Source organism: Schistocerca cancellata, chromosome 7 (assembly GCF_023864275.1).
Source record: "Schistocerca cancellata isolate TAMUIC-IGC-003103 chromosome 7, iqSchCanc2.1, whole genome shotgun sequence".
Taxonomy (NCBI): Eukaryota; Metazoa; Arthropoda; class Insecta; order Orthoptera; family Acrididae; genus Schistocerca; species Schistocerca cancellata.
Genome location: NC_064632.1, coordinates 517234810 through 517253498, shown reverse-complemented (window position 1 = coordinate 517253498; position 18689 = coordinate 517234810).

Genomic DNA, 18689 nt, shown 5'->3' with positions numbered 1-18689 from the left:
GACCTTTAAAAATACATGTAACGTCTTACACTTATGTCTTTTAGACACATGTCACTTTACGTCTCCATTGATTTTTACACATATGCGTATAAATATGGTATGTACCTCTTTACAATGGCTGAAAATTTACATTCATTTTGTTACAAAGAACATTTTCCTTTTTTAGGAGGTTTCATCTATTTCGGCAATGGGCATTGCTCTATCTTTCACCTTTACACTACGCCACGAGTGAGAACAGCTTGATATAATTGAACAATCCCAGTAAACTATAGCTTTACTTCCATATTCAGGTTAAGGGCGACGGGAAAAACCGGGTTAAGAAAACACCGCCCGGAGTCTTCAAAATGTTACACTCCCGTTTCTATCACGTATTGCATGTGAATGATGTCATCATTCAATTACATTCATCTGTAGTCGATCATTTTTACAGCAAACAGTTTTAAACAATAATTACAAGTTACATGTTTGAGTCTTGGGCAATACAATATGAAAATATGCATTTGATGGTTAATTTTACTAAGTTCGTTCTCGTTTGTAGTGTATCAAGTTTCGATGTATGTCCTCTTGTTGTTTGTGTATGTACTTTGTTTTGAATGTCACTAGCCCAGCACTTTACAACATTTACGATTATTCTTCCACTATCTCACTGGTTAATAAAATGTACAGCTCATAACTTGTCAACACCTTCAGTCACACACGCACTGCATTTTCACTTCCTAGAGCTTTCATGCAGTCGTCGTGTTCCGTTAGGATTTTCTGTTGTATGTTGGTCCACCCGTCACTTCAAGCGTTCAGATGTCCCGTGTTATCACGTTACTCACTGCCGTACGCGGATTCCGCCGTTTGACAGTCCACCTAATACTTTTATGCATGCGATATTTCAACAGTTTTGTACACTGCATGTAACTATTTTGTACGTGAAACTTCTCATTAATTCCTAGACATTTTCACATCTTAGGGACTTTTGCCATAAATTTACATACTATTTACCGATTTACAGTCTTTTCTGTGTATCACACTTATTCCTTGCTGCGGTTGCGCTCACTGCTTTTTCCACCTACACAATTCGTAGGTTTGTCATTTGGTCGTTTAAAGGTTTTGACCTTCTACTGTCGCTACTTAAGCGTCCTGATTGTTCGTCACTTAAAATGCACTTTTCCCACAAAAGTTGTACATTGTACGTGTGAACAGTCCATAATAAGCACTTTCACTTTTACATTATATAGCACACATTGTACATATTTGTCTTTATATTTCGGTAGAATTCATGTAGCCGGTGTCACCTCAAGCAGAAAGTTTGACCAATTGGTCACCTGGACTATTCAGTTCAGTATGTTTAACCACCATATTTTCTCTCAACACCGATTGATTCTCTAGTTTTTACCTTGCTTTCTGACAACAAGATCCGAGCACATTACTCTCAAGTATCTAACATGTGAAGGATTTATACCTTCCACCACTATAGAATTTTAATTTCAATGCTCACGTTTGACAATTCTGTCATTGTGGTTATTCCAAAATTCATTCATATTGATCTATGATTTACAGGCGCACCTTAGTCACCTAGGGACCATGCAGATAGCCTACACTTACATACTCACATTGTGATTTTATGAAATTTACACTAAGTGAATGCACTGTTCTCCTTAGTAATTCACTTTTTATTGCCATATTTCACATGCTCTCTCATGTATTCATGCAGACATCCTGCTCTCATACATAGACACATAAATATACATATACATAAACATTTATACACACATTTATAATACACACACACAATAAAAATACGAGAATGAACCTAAAATTAATGAAATAACATGAAACTACTGTAACTACCTTTGTTTCGTGATCTCCATTTTGCGATGAATTATTTTATTCATTCCATTGACACAAAGGGTTTCAAGTCTTTGTGCAGGCAGAGACCACGCACCTTTCGTGTCACAGGTTTTGTCCTAACATAACATCACTCATGTTGTATGTTAATAATCCGATGTGGACCTGTATAAAACAGTTGCCACTTTTTGTTAACCTTTTTTATACATGAAGCTTTTGGATGTGTCCTCAGTAATACTAAACCTCCCACGTGGCACTAGTGTACCTTCTTCAACCGTTTGTTTTCCGCTGTCTTAGTTCTGCTAGTTTTTTTCAGCGTCACCCAGACTTATTGTAATCTATCCTCCTGTGACACATGTCTGGGTATTCTAGGGAGTGGGTTTACCCGTTCATCTAGCATAACTGTTGTTGTCATGATTTCGGCCGGTGTATACCCAGGCTATTACAAATATTTACAAAAAGTGGTACTAGATCTACCCATTTTGTATGATGATCTGAGGCATATATTCTTATGAACCGATTGAGCTCACGAGAACATCAGTCCACAGGATTACTGCTCAGACTAAAACGGGACATTATATGTATTTGATGTCTGCCTCTCGGACAAATTGTTTCCATTTTTAGTTTTAAATTTAGGCCACGTTATCCGATAACGAAGTCACAGGTTTTCCTACAAGCGAAATGTAGTCGGTGACCAGTTTTCTTACTATCGTGGCCGATGTGGCGTTTCTTGTCGGATACATCTTTACATACTTCGAAAGTGTCATAGACGGGTATGATGTACCTAGCTTCACCTCTGCCCACCTGTAAGGGTCCTGTGGCATAGACCGATGTTATTTGAAGTAGTTATCTTGGGATGATCGAGTTAAGTCGTTATGTGTGCTTATATTTATAGGCCTTGCCTTCTGACAACTTACACACGATTATACCAGTTTTCTTACACGTCGGCTCAAGTTCGGGAAGCAGCAATATGTTGCAATTTTCTCCGAACATTTTCTAATCTCTAGTATGAAAAAACTAATAAGTTAAATATATTTGATTTTTTTTCAATTTTAATCTGATAATTATATATATATATATATATATATATGTATATATATATATATATATATATATATATTATTGTGTTTCATACTAGAATGTCGTGTTCCTAGTTTGGCACAGCTTTGCCACAGGAAACACGAAAGCGGTCGAAGACGTCCGTCTTCTGGTCGGCTCCTGATCGTTGTCAGAAGGAGGCTAGTTTTTGATTACGCAAGGACTTCTATTATTTGGAAAAGAACAACCCGGATTTCTTTACGTAATCAGTATGAATTTTCTAATTACCTAAGGGACCTTTAACAACGAACAATTAAAAAAATGCATTTGCAAATGAAATCATTAATAAATGGTGCAGCTATGAGTTACCGAGCGAGGTGGCGCAGTGGTTAGACACTGGACTCGCATTCGGGAGGACGACAGTTCAATCCCGCGTCCGGCCATCCTGATATAGGTTTTCCGTAATTTCCCTAAATCGCTCCAGGCAAATGCCGGGATGGTTCCTTTCAAAGGGCACGGCCGACTTCCTTCCCCGTCCTTCCCTAAACCGATGAGACCGATGACCTCGCTGTCTGGTCTCCTTCCCCAAACCAACCAACCAACCAGCTATGAGTTGTATAGAAGACAAGGAGCTGCCTTCTGTCTACGACCAGGATGCCGCAGTATTCTCTGCTGTAGTAAACGCGGTTTGACATTTATGAAAATAGTATGACATGGAGGTAAAAAAAAGTAAAGGAAAAGAATAGAATAAGAAATCTGGTAAACACTAAATGTATTCTAATAATTCTGACAAACAATTAGCGCTTCTTTATAAACAGTATAACTTACATAAGTAATTTTCTAACTGTATAGTGCGATCAGATTTCAGCCTGTCCTGTACTAGCTCCGTCGTTCACGTTTTTGTCACAAATTACGGTCATTACTTTTCTCCTTCCCTCGAGACAATTCTTGCACCGTTCAACGTCTTCATAACAATAACTTGCCGATTTACAGTTTCGAACATAGATTACTTGAATTTTATTAATTAATAATGTTGTATGCACACTGGCAAGACCACTCACTTTTTTAGCTTAAAGTCGACCTTCTTTACGTTTTCACATTACAATCAGAAGTACATTAAAATCTAAAGATTTACAAAAGTTTTTTACTGACATCTTTGATTTAGATAGAAGTGGAACGTCAGTTGAGCTTCTGTTAAAATGTTTCTTTGACTGCGCAATCGATGTATTAGCGTCCGCGCTAGATGCGCATCTTAACAGTTATGTAAATTATACAAAACAAATGTCTTTCAAAGAATTGGTCTCATCTCATAAGTTGATCATTTAATATATAGGTAGGTGAATGGCTTTCCAAGGGTACTCACAGTTTTCATACTACGGAAATCCCAATAATATTACAAATCCCAAAATGACCCAAACATCGTTGTGTGTGTCAAATTACATTGTCTACTGCATCTGCAGGAATACATATGCACCATTGTTCCAATCCCTGTCGTTTTCTATGAAACAAGAGTCCATCATGTACTTTATAATTTTTGCGTAAGCTGTTCTGCACTCGACAGCATATGTTCCAGAAAGTCGAAGCTAATGCACGCTAAGGCGGCCATTTTGCATTGAAAATTGTAAATTTTAAATAATATATGGTTATTTATGCTGATTGTGCGTTTTTCTTTCTTGTACACAATGACCTTCATGCAGAAGTAAAATTATTATTTGTAAGGTTTTCGGCACGCGGGATAAACAAAAAAAACGGTCGAACAATCGACCATTCTTGGCAGACATTTTGCGTAGGAATAGTTTCATTACAATTTCATTGCGATCCGTCACCAACGGTGACCTTAAAAGACGTGCACCGTAATTATTAATGTAAAGTAAGTGAATACATTAATTTATGTCGTATTAAGGTAAAAACTAAGAACATTCACCTCAGATCAGATATTGGCCGCTTCTCGGCAAAACAAAGTTTATTACGTCTAAAAAAGGGAAACTCTATCTTTAATTCAAAGGTTTCTTTTAATTACATTTCGCTACAGTAAAGATATCCTGCAGCAATATTTTGATGTGATAACACGAAATACAATAACTGAGATTATGTTAACGTTTTTTTTTGTTGGTATGAACGCTCCACCTAGACAACAGTTTTAACAAATTCTATAAAAGCCTCACTCAATCCTATATTACTAAGGCGGTGAGTCGCGCTGTTAAATAATCAGAGCTTAGAGAACTTTCTTGTGTCTGCTCGTCAACAATGTGCTCTATTCACGCTCTCGATGGGCGTCAATATCAGTAAAGTTAGTCGGTAAGATCTTCTTACACTCTTTTCATCACATTCGTTGAGTACACCGTAAGTATACCTGGAACTGTGTCCGGACCGGGGCGGTAGCGGTACAGTCTCTGTAACTAATGGGGCTAGTATTCTTCTCTGTCTGAGACCTCATGGTATCCTTCGACTCCGTGGAGGAATTTCTCTACCCTAAAACAAACCATTGTGCACTGCTTCCATAATAGCCACTTCCTGCGCTAGTATAAGCCTGATTAGTGAAAGAGGGGTTGGGGGTTGGCGTGGTCCTTCAGGTCTGCACTCGACAGCATATGTTCGAGAAAGTCGATAAAACATCGTTGCTGAAACCTATCAGCCTCAAGTTTAAGCCTTACACTCAGCTCCAAACCTGAAGACCGAGATTATTTCTGGGAACGATGCTAGAAAAGCTGACGCTGCTTCCACGCAGTGAACGAGGCTAGCTGTCTTTACCAAAGCAACCATGAACTTGTGGCAACGGAGGACTGTCCTTTAACCCAGACTACAGCCATCGTTCAATAAGCCACGGTCTGCAGCCAGAGACATCCCGTGCACTCAGTCGCTGCCTGTAGAGCCTCCTCCACATCTTTGACCTGCCCCCAGACAAGCAAACAGACAGGACACTGGCCTTATTTTCAGATCTTCCCAGTACTTCCCTATGGGGCTGCGTCAACTTCTAAAGTTTGAGTTATCAATAATCAGTCCCATCCTCCGCGCTTGCTCAGATCTTTCAGGCCGATGACCCCAGTCCCAACGGTTGAGGTGTTCTGTGGTCGCTCAGATGCACATTCAGTAGTGGACAATACCACATATCTGTTTTTAGGGCGCAACAGGACACCTGTGCGCCCAGTATCTACATTCCCCTACCACCCACAGATTCGTGATACAACCACTGTTCTTGAGGTAAATGTCAACTGGCTGGGATATGCGGGAGTTACGAATCGTAAGTTGCCACGACGTCAGAAATGTCAGGTATCACAGTAGGCTCCAGAGGAGCCAAAGCTTCCGTCTCAGGTGCTCTATCACCGCCATATACAAGGGCTGTAGGTTGAAGCCTACAGACCGTGGCCAACACGGTTTCCTGGTTTGTAAACAGTAGACAGTTCTCCCTGCATCTCTAAACAACAGGGGCAGTAGGTATCCATCTCTAAGCAGTTTTCGTGTATACCACACGAAAGAAGATTTGAATTGAACGTCCCCTCAAGGAGGTCATTAGATGTGCAACACAAGCCTGGGTTGATTCATGAAAGATGTGGGAGTGAATCAGCTGTGTCCATTCACACGAACAACTGGTGCTTATGTTAATTGATTTAAGGAAACCACGGAGACCTTAAATTAATATGATTGGACAAGGATTTGAAACGTCTTCATCCCGAATGTGAGTGTAATGTGTTAATCACTGCACTACTTAGTCCTGTGCCTATACCACATTTAGTACAACACTAACACAGGTAGTCGCTGGGTGCAGCGTCTGATCTGCTGCTACTCTAGTTCTGCTCATTTATTTTACTGTACTGCAAGGTCAACTCACACAGTGCAAATGAAATTTCATCTACGCAAAAACCTAGAATATGCTAACAGACAAACTGAGAAATACACCTGAGACAAATATCCTAAGGTAAGTTATGTGTATAGACGGAAATAGCTGTCGCTGCTGTTGCTGCCGTGTACGCTCGTCTGCAAAACACTTGTGACTCTTCTGGACCACCACGCATTCACTTACTACGGTGAGGTTGTACAGCCGTACTGCAGTGCCTCCACTCTCTATGTGTTTTTATCAGTGGCAGGTGAACAAAATGATCATACTATTTTCTCTGGAGATAAATTTACAGTATTCAGTATACATTTTCATTTTTCGGTACATATTTTCCCTTCCTCAGAGTACACTTTATTAACGTAATTGTTAAAGAAAAAACGCACCAACGTGGAAACGACACCCACATACTGAGGTGACAAGTCATGGAATCCTTCTAGTATCGGGTCGGACCTCCTTTTGCTCAGCATAGTGCAGCAACTGAGCGTGGCGTTGCCTCAACAAGTCCAGTATGTTCTTCAGTCGAATCGCGATTAATAATTGTGTTCTGGTGACATGTGCATTGTCATCTATGAAGATTCCATCATTGTCTGAAAAAGTCAAGTCCGCGAATGACTGCAGGTTGTTTCCAAGTAGCAGAAATAAACCATTTCCAGTCAATGATCGGTTCAGTTGGAGCAGCGGACCCAGCCCATTCCAGCTAACACAGCCACACCATTATGGAGCCATCACCAACTTGCACAGTCCCTTGTTGACAACTTGTGTCCATGGATTCCTGGGGCCTACGCCACACTTTTACCCTACCATCGGCTCCTACCAACCGATCATCTGTCCAGACCATCGTTTTCCAGTTATACAGGCTCCAATCGATATGGTCACGAACCCAGGAGAGCTGCTGCAAGCTATGTTGTGGTGCCAGCAATGACACTCGCGTCGGTCGTCTGCTGCCATAGGCCATTAATGAGAGATTTCGCCGCACTGCCCTAAGTGATACGTTCGTCGCACGGTCCACATTTTCTGCTTTTATTTAACGCAGCACTAACAACTCCATGCAAACGCTGCTGTACTCGACCGTCAAGTGAAGTTCGTCGGCCACTCCGTTATCAATGGTACTAAAATTTGTTATTCTCAGAACACTGTTTGCACTTCGGATCTCGAAATACTGAATGATCTAACGTTTTCCGTAATGTTACGTCCCTTACATCTAGCTCCATCTACACTCCTGGAAATGGAAAAAGGAGCACATTGACACCGGTGTGTCAGACCCACCATACTTGCTCCGGACACTGCGAGAGGGCTGTACAAGCAATGATCACACGCACGGCACAGCGGACACACCAGGAACCGCGGTGTTGGAGGTCGAATAGAGCTAGCTGCGCAGCACTTGCGCACCGCCGCCGTCAGTGTCAGCCAGTTTGCCGTGGCATACGGAGCTCCATCGCAGTCTTTAACACTGGTAGCATGCCGCGACAGCGTGGACGTGAACCGTATGTGCAGTTGACGGACTTTGAGCGAGGGCGTATAGTGGGCATGCGGGAGGCCGGGTGGACGTACCGCCGAATTGCTCAACACGTGGGGCGTGAGGTCTCCACAGTACATCGATGTTGTCGCCAGTGGTCGGCGGAAGGTGCACGTGCCCGTCGACCTGGGACCGGACCGCAACGACGCACGGATGCACGCCAAGACCGTAGGATCCTACGCAGTGCCGTAGGGGACCGCACCGCCACTTCCCAGCAAATTAGGGACACTGTTGCTCCTGGGGTATCGGCGAGGACCATTCGCAACCGTCTCCATGAAGCTGGGCTACGGTCCCGCACACCGTTAGGCCGTCTTCCGCTCACGCCCCAACATCGTGCAGCCCGCCTCCAGTGGTGTCGCTACAGGCGTGAATGGAGGGACGAATGGAGACGTGTCGTCTTCAGCGATGAGAGTCGCTTCTGCCTTGGTGCCAATGATGGTCGTATGCGTGTTTGGCGCCGTGGAGGTGAGCGCCACAATCAGGACTGCATACGGCCGAGGCACACAGGGCCATCACCCGGCATCATGGTGTGGGGAGCGATCTCCTACACTGGCCGTACAGCACAGGTGATCGTCGAGGGGACACTGAATGGTGCACGGTACATCCAAACCGTCATCGAACCCATCGTTCTACCATTCCTAGACCGGAAAGGGAACTTGCTGTTCCAACAGGACAATGCACGTCCGCATGTATCCTGTGCCACCCAACGTGCTCTAAAAGGTGTAAGTTAACTACCCTGGCCAGCAAGATCTCCGGATCTGTCCCCCATTGAGCATGTTTGGGACTGGATGAAGCGTCGTCTCACGCGGTCTGCACGTCCAGCACGAACGCTGGTCCAACTGAGGCGCCAGGTGGAAATGGCATGGCAAGCCGTTCCACAGGACTACATCCAGCATCTCTACGATCGTCTCCATGGGAGAATAGCAGCCTGCATTGCTGCGAAAGGTGGATATACACTGTACTAGTGCCGACATTGTGCATGGTCTGTTGCCTGTGTCTATGTGCCTGTGGTTCTGTCAGTGTGATCATGTGATGTAGTTGACCCCAGGAATGTGTCAATAAAGTTTCCCCTTCCTGGGACAATGAATTCACGGTGTTCTTATTTCAATTTCCAGGAGTGTATTATTCCGCGTTCAAAGTCTTTTACCTCCTGTTGTGCGGCCATAATAACGTCGGAAACCTTTTCAAACTACCTAACTGCAAAAGGCACCTCTGTCAATAGACTGCCCTTTCATAACCTGCGAACGCAAAACTACATCCATCTTTATATGTGCATATCTCTACCTCATGAATTTTGTCACCTCACTGTATATATCAGATAATTTTTAGGCTTTGTTATAGCTGGAGGACAGTGTTGTTCCTTATAGAGGCTGTGCAGCCGAAATTTCATTGGTGGGTTATTGTAATAAAGAATTTTATCATCAGTGGTGACTATGATTTCATTTAGAAAACTTTATTAATCGTATTGCGCCGTCCACGCCAGCGCAACTGGCGTGCGGCACATTATCGACTCCGCTTTGAGCCGATCTTTGGCAGAGCCGCAGCTCCTGCTGAGGGCAGGAAATCGTTGGGAAAGCCTATCTGAGAGGAATCGTTCCCGTGGGGCGAAGTGTTATGTCCACGAGGACGCCTGTACGCGCCCAGTAGAGGTGGACAAAGAGCTACTATGCTAGAGAAGGTAGAGTATTTCCATTTGTGGCAACCGATGGAAGCAGGAGCTGTGGAGCGTTGAAGCAATTATGCCGCGTGTCTACATTTATTGGAGTTACCTGGAAAAAATAGGATTTAACATTTAGCTTGCGGGCTAACCAATTCGTTTCTACTGAAATCGTTTCTGTTTTGGGCTATGGATAGGAAATGACCTGACAGTACTTTTAGAACAAGCTTGTCAGTGACATATTTCTGTTTAATTAGAAATTTCGTTGTACCTTGTTTGTATTTGTTTGTGGTCATGTGCCTCGAGTAAATTGTGTGGCAAGTCGTACTGCCATTTTAAGTACTCTCTTTATACGTCTGCATGTTTAGAGTTAAACAGCAAATGACTGTGTTCTTGTTTTTGTGTACTTCACAGGTTTTGCACTTGGTTCTATTTCACCCATGCCAGCATGTTATTTGAAGTTGTTTTCGGTGGTGAGCCTTGAGTAAATTGTTTGGCAAGTAATACGGCAGTTGCAACTCCTTCATTCTGCAGGATGTTAGGGGCTGAAATGCGAGCAGCTATTGTACGTATGTTTTTCTTGTTACCTTACTGGATGTGGTTTTTACTGTAAGACGGACAAAAAGCTCATGCCTCTGTGATGCTGGCGTCTTCTGTTTAAACAGTGTGACCAACGCACGTTGCTAACTGTAGAATTTTGAGGAAATATATTGAGTATTTATTGTTGGAAATTGTACCGCCAATCCTGTTGCGTATCCCTGCTCGGGACTAAGGGTTTTTCATCATAGTATTTGTTTTTAACAAATTTATGTTGTAGCCTATGATTTACTGTTGTGTAACTTGATTTTGTTTATGTTCCAATTTATTCAATTATATGTGTAGCGGATGTTACTAAGGTTTGAATCATGTAGTGGTTTCAACGCTTGTTAGCAAAAAACTTGAAGTATTGGGCCCTGGGTGACTATGTAAAGCCATGTGTTCACACCAGGACGAACACATCCGTGGCAAAAGAAGGTATTCTTGGTTTTCCGTTTAAGTTGCCGAGTTAGTTTACTTAGCATCACTGTTGTGATTACTGTGTATCGGTACATGGCTTCTTGTATAGAAATTAATATGTCACTCTACCTGGATACTGGTTTGCCGCTTGAATGCTTACCTTAAACTAGTTCTTATTTTTTATGTGTTTTGACGACGCCATATTAACCGCGTGGACGCTTGTTTCTTCTTGTTTTGCAACATGGTAGATTTCCGTTATTACATTGCTGTTTGGGAACCTTGAAATTTTCTGAGTATGTGCTTTGAAGCATAGTTCTTGGTTTGCATTCGTTACGTGGTTGTTTCATTGGCCGTCTTACAACATGGGATTAGTCTTGCAGCCAGTAGAAATTCTTTGAGCATATACTTCTTATTGAAGTTCCGGCTTTTTTGGATTTTCGTAAGATGGTTTATACTTATAATCAAGAGAAGTTTCTTATGAACGCCTTGATGAATGGAAAGTGGACCATGAATTTTGTTAGTTCAATGCCTGTGCTCGTCAGATAATGACTTTAGTGGTTCTCATACTGAAATTCTTGTTACGCACTCCAACGCCAGCGTCAAATGTAGAAGGTTACTCATTACGTGAACTGTCACCAATCTGACATAACTGTCATTGTGCTGAGACTTAATTATGTTGAGACTTGCTGCTTTATGTTTCACATTGGAGGCCTATTTCGGACTTCTCTTAGCCACCCTTGAGCCACACAAAGGGCTCCTTCCTTGTATTCTGTTTTCTACGATAATTATTGTTGTTTGGATTCTGTTTACTGATCGTTCTGTTTGAATCTAGACCACCGTTCATTATTATAGAGAGGCTTAACGGTTTAAATATTTCCGTTCTAAACAACCTACTAAAAAATTTGGTGGAATGCGGAAGCTCAGTGAAGTTAAACTGATGTATTTTGGCTGTCATTCTTTTATTGGGTAAAATAATTGCGAACTAAAATTTTGGGACCTCTCGAAATAATTTTTTTTTCTGAAATTGTTAGTAAATTTCTTGTTATCTTTAGAATGTATTTCGGTAGCAGTGCCGTATCGCTCCAGACTTAACCCCCTACAGTCACACGTATAAAATTAGGTATTACTATCAATGGAACGACACGAAGAGTAAATTTTATAGTATTTTGATGGAGATAACTATGAGTTTTACAAACTCCTGGGTTAATAATCGAAAATATTAATGGAATTATCATAAATTTTACATATATTCAGCCTTGTAGCTTTAATCTTTTGCACATACAGTTCTTTCTGTATATCGAAGAAGCAATGTTTCTAGAGATGAATTATAATTTATGATGAAAGAATACCATAGATAATAAAAGCTGATAACTCTTCTGTCCTCAGTGAAAGTGAAGAAAATTTACAATAGTGTTCAGGGGAACGAAGGGTCTAATGACAAGAATCTATGGAATGAAAGAAAACTGTAGAAAGACGAAAGCAATGAGCAGTAGCAGAAGTAAGATAAGCGAGCAATGTCACATTGAAATTGGGTATCAAGAAGTAGATGACGTGAAGGAAGACTGATAGCCTGGAAGCACAATAACGCATGACCGACGGAGCAAGGACGAAATAAAAAGCAGATTAGCACAAGAAAATAGGCCATTCCTGCCTAAGAGATGTCTGTTGGTGTAAACAATCAGGCTTATTCTGCGGAATAATTGTACTATGATTATGAAACATAGAATATGGAACCACAGGAATAAAACAGAATATAAGCACATAAGATACGGCGCTGTAGAAGGATGCTAAAATTATGAGGATCGAGAATCTCCACATAATCGTCGAAGAAAGTAACATCCGGGAAAACCTGAGAGAAATAATGGATAGGCTAGTAGGACACGTTTAACCATCAGAGAATAACTTCCAAGAGATTAGAGGGAGCTGTAGACGGCAAAAGATATACAGGAATGTGGGGATTACAATGTATCCAACAAAAATAATTGTGGACTTAGTGGGCATGTCCTATTCGGAGATGAGGACTTTGAGGCAAAAGAAGAATTCATGCTGAGCCGCGTCAAACTATTCCGAACAATGTTGACTCTTCCTCCCCGCACCACCTACCCCTCCCCTTGCCAGAAATGAAAAATATTTGCTATGAAATACCGCATCACACAGTATGAAAGATTAGTCTTCCATTCGTCTCAGTCTCTATGTCTGTGACTTATCTGCCCTAATTGAAACAACGATAACTTACTAAAGAACCTGTTAGCAGATGGCACTCATTGACCGGAATATCTACGACTGTATTTTCACTGCTTGGCTCTAAATCAGATACAGCAGAGCCCCTGAAACCAAACAGTCAGTTTGTCATTGTCGAATCCTCAACACGTATTTGTAATGGATTTTTTTCCTAGAATTGGCACATACAATTGTGAAAAGATATTATTATTTACCCAGATTGGGCATACTGCCATACGACGTCACAGCAGCAGACATAATTCTTTTTAAAGAGGTATTTCAGCCTCAGGTACACAAGTGGTATAATAACCGGTGTCTACTTATTATGAAGTCATCAATACATTATCTGAATACATCACGTAGTAATTCATCTGAAGGGTTGACAATAGCTTTGTGACGTATTCAAATAATCTGATGATGACTTGGTACTAACAAGGAAACTGTCCAATACAACAAGTCCATACCACTCTGAATTTTTTTATACTGGAATAATACGCTGAAAGTAGCACAATGTCAAATTTTGGGTTGCTAAGACACAGTGCAAGTATTTAAGAAACGTTGAAAGTTGCAAAATTCGTAGCTCGCCATGTTGCCTTAGAAATGCATATCACTGTTGTAGCTATAAGACAAAGCACATGCACCAAACGGCAGGAACATAGCTTTAGCTGACTGCACGTAGGTAGACAGATAACATGGCACAACGCGATAATAATTTCTAATGCGAATTTCATTTTAGTTTATAATTTCTCTGACATAGTTGTTCACAGTTGCTATTTGCTCTAATTTGTATCTCCTTTAATATCCATAATTAGCAGTTGCCTTTGAGTTGTCACCAAGTATTAATATTGGAGATAAAACTAAACTAATTTTCGTTGTGTTTTCTTCGCATGTGCTTGCCAGTAGCATTTGTCTTTGTCCAGTTTCTATAGTTTCACAGTAATGTTGAGTCCAGCTACTGTTTTTAACCTTGCAAAGATGAATGATGAAGAATGTGACATGAAGCAGGAATCACCTACTTTTCCTAAAGATTTACGTAAGTGTTATTTATTACTTACGTATGTCTTCAGCAATGGTATGTGATGAAGTGTTATTTGATACTTAATTTCTCGGACATTCATTCGAATGAAGTTGACATTTTGGTAGGTACTGTGGCAACATTAGACGAACAGGAAAGAACTGACAGTTCCGTGAATTGTGGTCCCAACGATGATGGTTGCACTAATTAAAGTCCACAGCGAAAATAGAGTACTTTCCAAGCATAAAGCGGACATTAACAGTAATGGCTTTCAGTAACAAAGAAAAGGCTTGAAAGTTTACGGTTAAAGGAAATAGGGGGAAAATGCTTAAAGTTAAGCTGTGAGCAAACTCTATTTCATTTAGTAGAATCTGGACGTGAACTGTAAAAATGTAAGAAAGGTTTACACGAAGTACGACATACACCCCAACATGAAATTCGTAAAATTGTGAAAAGAAATACTCTAAAGATTGATAACTGCTTGTGGTGAAAGTCAATGCACCGTTGCTGACGGCCCTTTGAATTGCCAAGTGACATGAACGTTACTGATTTCCATGTTTCTCCGAAATGATGAAACGTATACAGGACATTGTCGGGAAGAGCAAGTCGCAAAATTACACAGTTCATTTCAAATAAACGTGTGAAGGACATGCCATTAATAGGTAATACTACAGAGGAATTTGTAGCTGACGTCAAGACGAAGCTTCTTGTTATCCCCTGAAATGCTGCTTATAAAGACAACCAGCAAATTCTTTGAAGGAACTGAACGCGAAAAGCACTTCATCATTTCGGGCGAGATATGACAGAGTCGCTTCAAGTCGATGAATCCACGACAATTTCACTGAGAAGGACCGGTAAATTACTTTTTCTGCAGCTTTATATCTATCTTCAGAATCCTAAAGGTTATTGGCCTGTTCGCGCGCTAGGCAAGCCTGTAGGAACAGCTCTTGCAAGCAGAAAAAAATAAATAACACGAACAATTAAAAAAATACTAGTAGTGCTCCTTAGGACATAAATTTGTGACAGTGCATTTCTTTGGCTGTACCCTTCCTAAGTGAAAAATTTCACGGTAGGTTTCGACATACACAGATTGGACCGTTCCTCTATAAGTGAAAACCGGTTAAATTACGTACTGCAGTACTGATTTTGGGAAGAGGTTCAAACTGATATTACAAAACAGGACAATTATGTTTACCTTTTAGAAAACTTCATGATATTAGCGATTATATGATAACCAAATGAATTAGATATTCACTGACGTACATTCTTATTGTTATGGTCTTTAGTCCGAAGACCAACTTAATGCATCTGCACACACTGGTCTATCCTGGGCAAACCTGTTCATCGCAGCGCAACTACCGCAACCCGAATCATGGCGAGATCTCCCTGTACAGGTTTTACCCTCACTTTCCCCTCCATTAGCGAACTGATGACATTTAAACACCACAGGAGTTGTGCTATCAACTAACCTCTTCTATTAGGACATTTATGTCAGATATTTATTTTCTGTCCAATTCAGTTCACTGCAAGCAAAGACATGAATAAATCAGTATGTCTCAGTCTCATTGGCTTTTTATTATTCTTGCATATCCATATTTGAGCTCTAAACAGCCATCATCAGTTCATTTAGGTGAGATGGCTACTAGTAGGGGAAATCTGGGTATACAGGAATTATATATATATATGGAATTGCGACTGGTTGCTGTATGACCGACCTTACTAAAATAATGTATAGTCGGTGTGCACAGTGGCTCTCCATTAGTTAGCCTCCCTACACATTTCATCTTAAGCATTCTTCTGTAGCGCCACATAAAAAAATAAATAAAAAAAATAAAAACATCTTGTCTGAACTGCTTATCGTCCAGTGCAGGAAGATTTATCTAAATTTCTTATTGTCAGTCCGCACCATATATTGTCTCTGCCTTCCACATCGTCTGTTACACTGCTGCCCTTACAGGCAAACTCGCTTATTGCAGTTAAGGTGTGTTTACACCCGTGCGCCTTGGTGCTGTTTGCCATGCAACCTTAACTTGCCGCAAACGTAAATAGAGACATGTGTATAAGTGCGTGTCTCTTTCTCCGTCTGGAACCGCGCCACCGCTATGGTCGCAGGTTCGAATCCTGCCTCGGGCATGGATGTGTGTGATGTTCTTAGGTTAGTTAGGTTTAAGTAGTTCTAAGTTCTAGGGGACTGATGACCTTAGAAGTTAAGTTCCATAGTGCTCAGAGCCATTTTTTTTCTCTTTCTCCACATGTAAGTGTTAATGATTCCATTTTCAACCGTGTTTACAACGTGCGCCTCTACTTCCGTGTGGAGCGAGCTACAGACTCACGGTGACTAGCCGCAAGGCGCACATGTATAAACGCACCTTTAGGTTGTAATTTCGTAATCTAATACCAGCAGCATCAGTTGGAATAATTATACTACATTCCATTACCCATGTTAAATGGAAGCTGATTTTTATCTCGTAATCTATTTACAAGACACTTCCGTTCAGCTGATCTATCAAATTGTTGTCGTCTGTTACTTCAGCCCGAAATTTTATTCTCATTCCAAATTTAACGCTGGATTCTGTCTCTGGGGCTCAATGTTCAGATTGAATAACATCACCGATAGGAAACAAACGTGTCATTCCGTCCCCAAATACAGCATCCCTGTTATGCCCTTCGTTTTTGGTAGAAGCTGTAAACCACCTTTAGTATCGTGTACTTTTTTCTGTTACCTTTAGAACATCAAAGATTAACTTGATCAGATCTCAGTGTAGGAATGCTACAAGGGTAGATAACTTCTTCCTGGCCCTATCTTGTAGGATAAGTGTTAATGACAGTTTTTCTTGTTTGTTAGCGATTTTTCTGTCGTTTGTTCCTCCTGGAGCCATACAACAACAACTCGTCGGTGTCAGTTGTCTGTTCGACTGTTGTAGGAGCGGACGGAGATGAGCTGTTTTAATTTCTCAACTCAGAAATCAGTGTGCGCTCATTTTAATTGTTCACTTTCCAGTGGCGTAGTTCAAAATGGTTCAAATGGCTCTGAGCACTATGGGACTCAACATCTTAGGTCATAAGTCCCCTAGAACTACTTAAACCTAACTAACCTAAGGACATCACACACACCCATGCCCGAGGCAGGATTCGAACCTGCGACCGTAGCAGTCCCGCGGTTCCGGACTGCAGCGCCAGAACCGCTAGACCACCGCGGCCGGCCCAGTGGCGTAGTTATTCAGATCCTTTTGGGGCTTAGACTACCAACAAATAGATAAATCTTACAATTATAATTAAAGTACAACAATGCGTTGAAAACAGTGTAAGTTTATTTTGTACAGTGGCGTCCAAAATTAAAGCAACAAATGGAAATTTTGCAAGGATGCGTATATTTTGTCACAAAGTAGTATAAATGGGTGACAGTAACGTAGAAAAAATATGAAAGATACAGGATATAAACAATTGCAACATTTATAACGGTACACAAAAATGTTTCTTTTTGCCAACTTAACAAATTTGCACAAATATTCTGACAAGTGGTTAATGTGCTCAGTGTGGCGTGTGACCACCTCTGGCAGCATTGCGAATAATGTCATCAATTTCATGCTGAGACAACAATGTCCATTCTTCCAGCAGAGCTGCTCGCAAGTCTTGGAGAAAGGTTTGCGGAAGCTGCCGTCATGCAACCTGTCTGCCCAGTGCATCCCAGACATGCTCTACGGGATTCAAGCTGGGAGAGCGGGCAGGAAGCGCCATGCGTGCAATATCTTCCGTTTCCAAAAAACATCAACCACCCGTGTTCTAGTAGGTCGAGCGTTATCGTCCAAAGCACCTTGCAACAATCACATATGATGTCCCAAGATACCTTCACGAAGCCTGAGAGCAGTTAAACCTTACCAGTTCACGTGCACAATTTCATGAAGAAGTGTTTGAGTGATCAGTGTAATGGCTGCCCGCAACATTACGGATCCTCCTCGATAAAGTCTCTTTCCACAATGACTGCCTCTCAAAATCATCTTCCCTCCATATCCTATCCCAATCGGCCTTTTTGAGTTAGATTTTTATTAATTTCCTTAAATTACAACAGGCATATGCCAGAACGGTTAATACTGATAAGGCACTGACCGACTCTCTGTCCCTTCCTTGACAAGTAATATTGGAATGTAAATGCTCATAAGTGTGAATCACGTTTTTATTTGTATGTTGTTAAACAGTAATGACATAGTATGTCCAGCATCATTTACAAGTGATCTATGGAGGGTTAAAATTACTACTACACTACTACTAACAGGTATCCATCGCATAGCCACAGAAAACACAACTAGATGTCGAGGTTTTTCGCGTAGAGTTTACTAGTACTCTCGTAAACTAAACGGATAACCCAAGTTCCCCCTCCCCCCACAAACAAATGTTCAAATGCCGCTGAAAACAGTGTCGCTGAATAATGTCCAGAACTTACAGCTATACGGGATTGGCGGTACTGGCAGCCTCCCAGTCAGCAACACCAGGTTCGCCAAACCTGAAACTCAGCCATCAAACACTGAGCTCCCCGCGTCAAGACTAGAGAGTTGTAGAGCTACTGTAGGCTACCGCA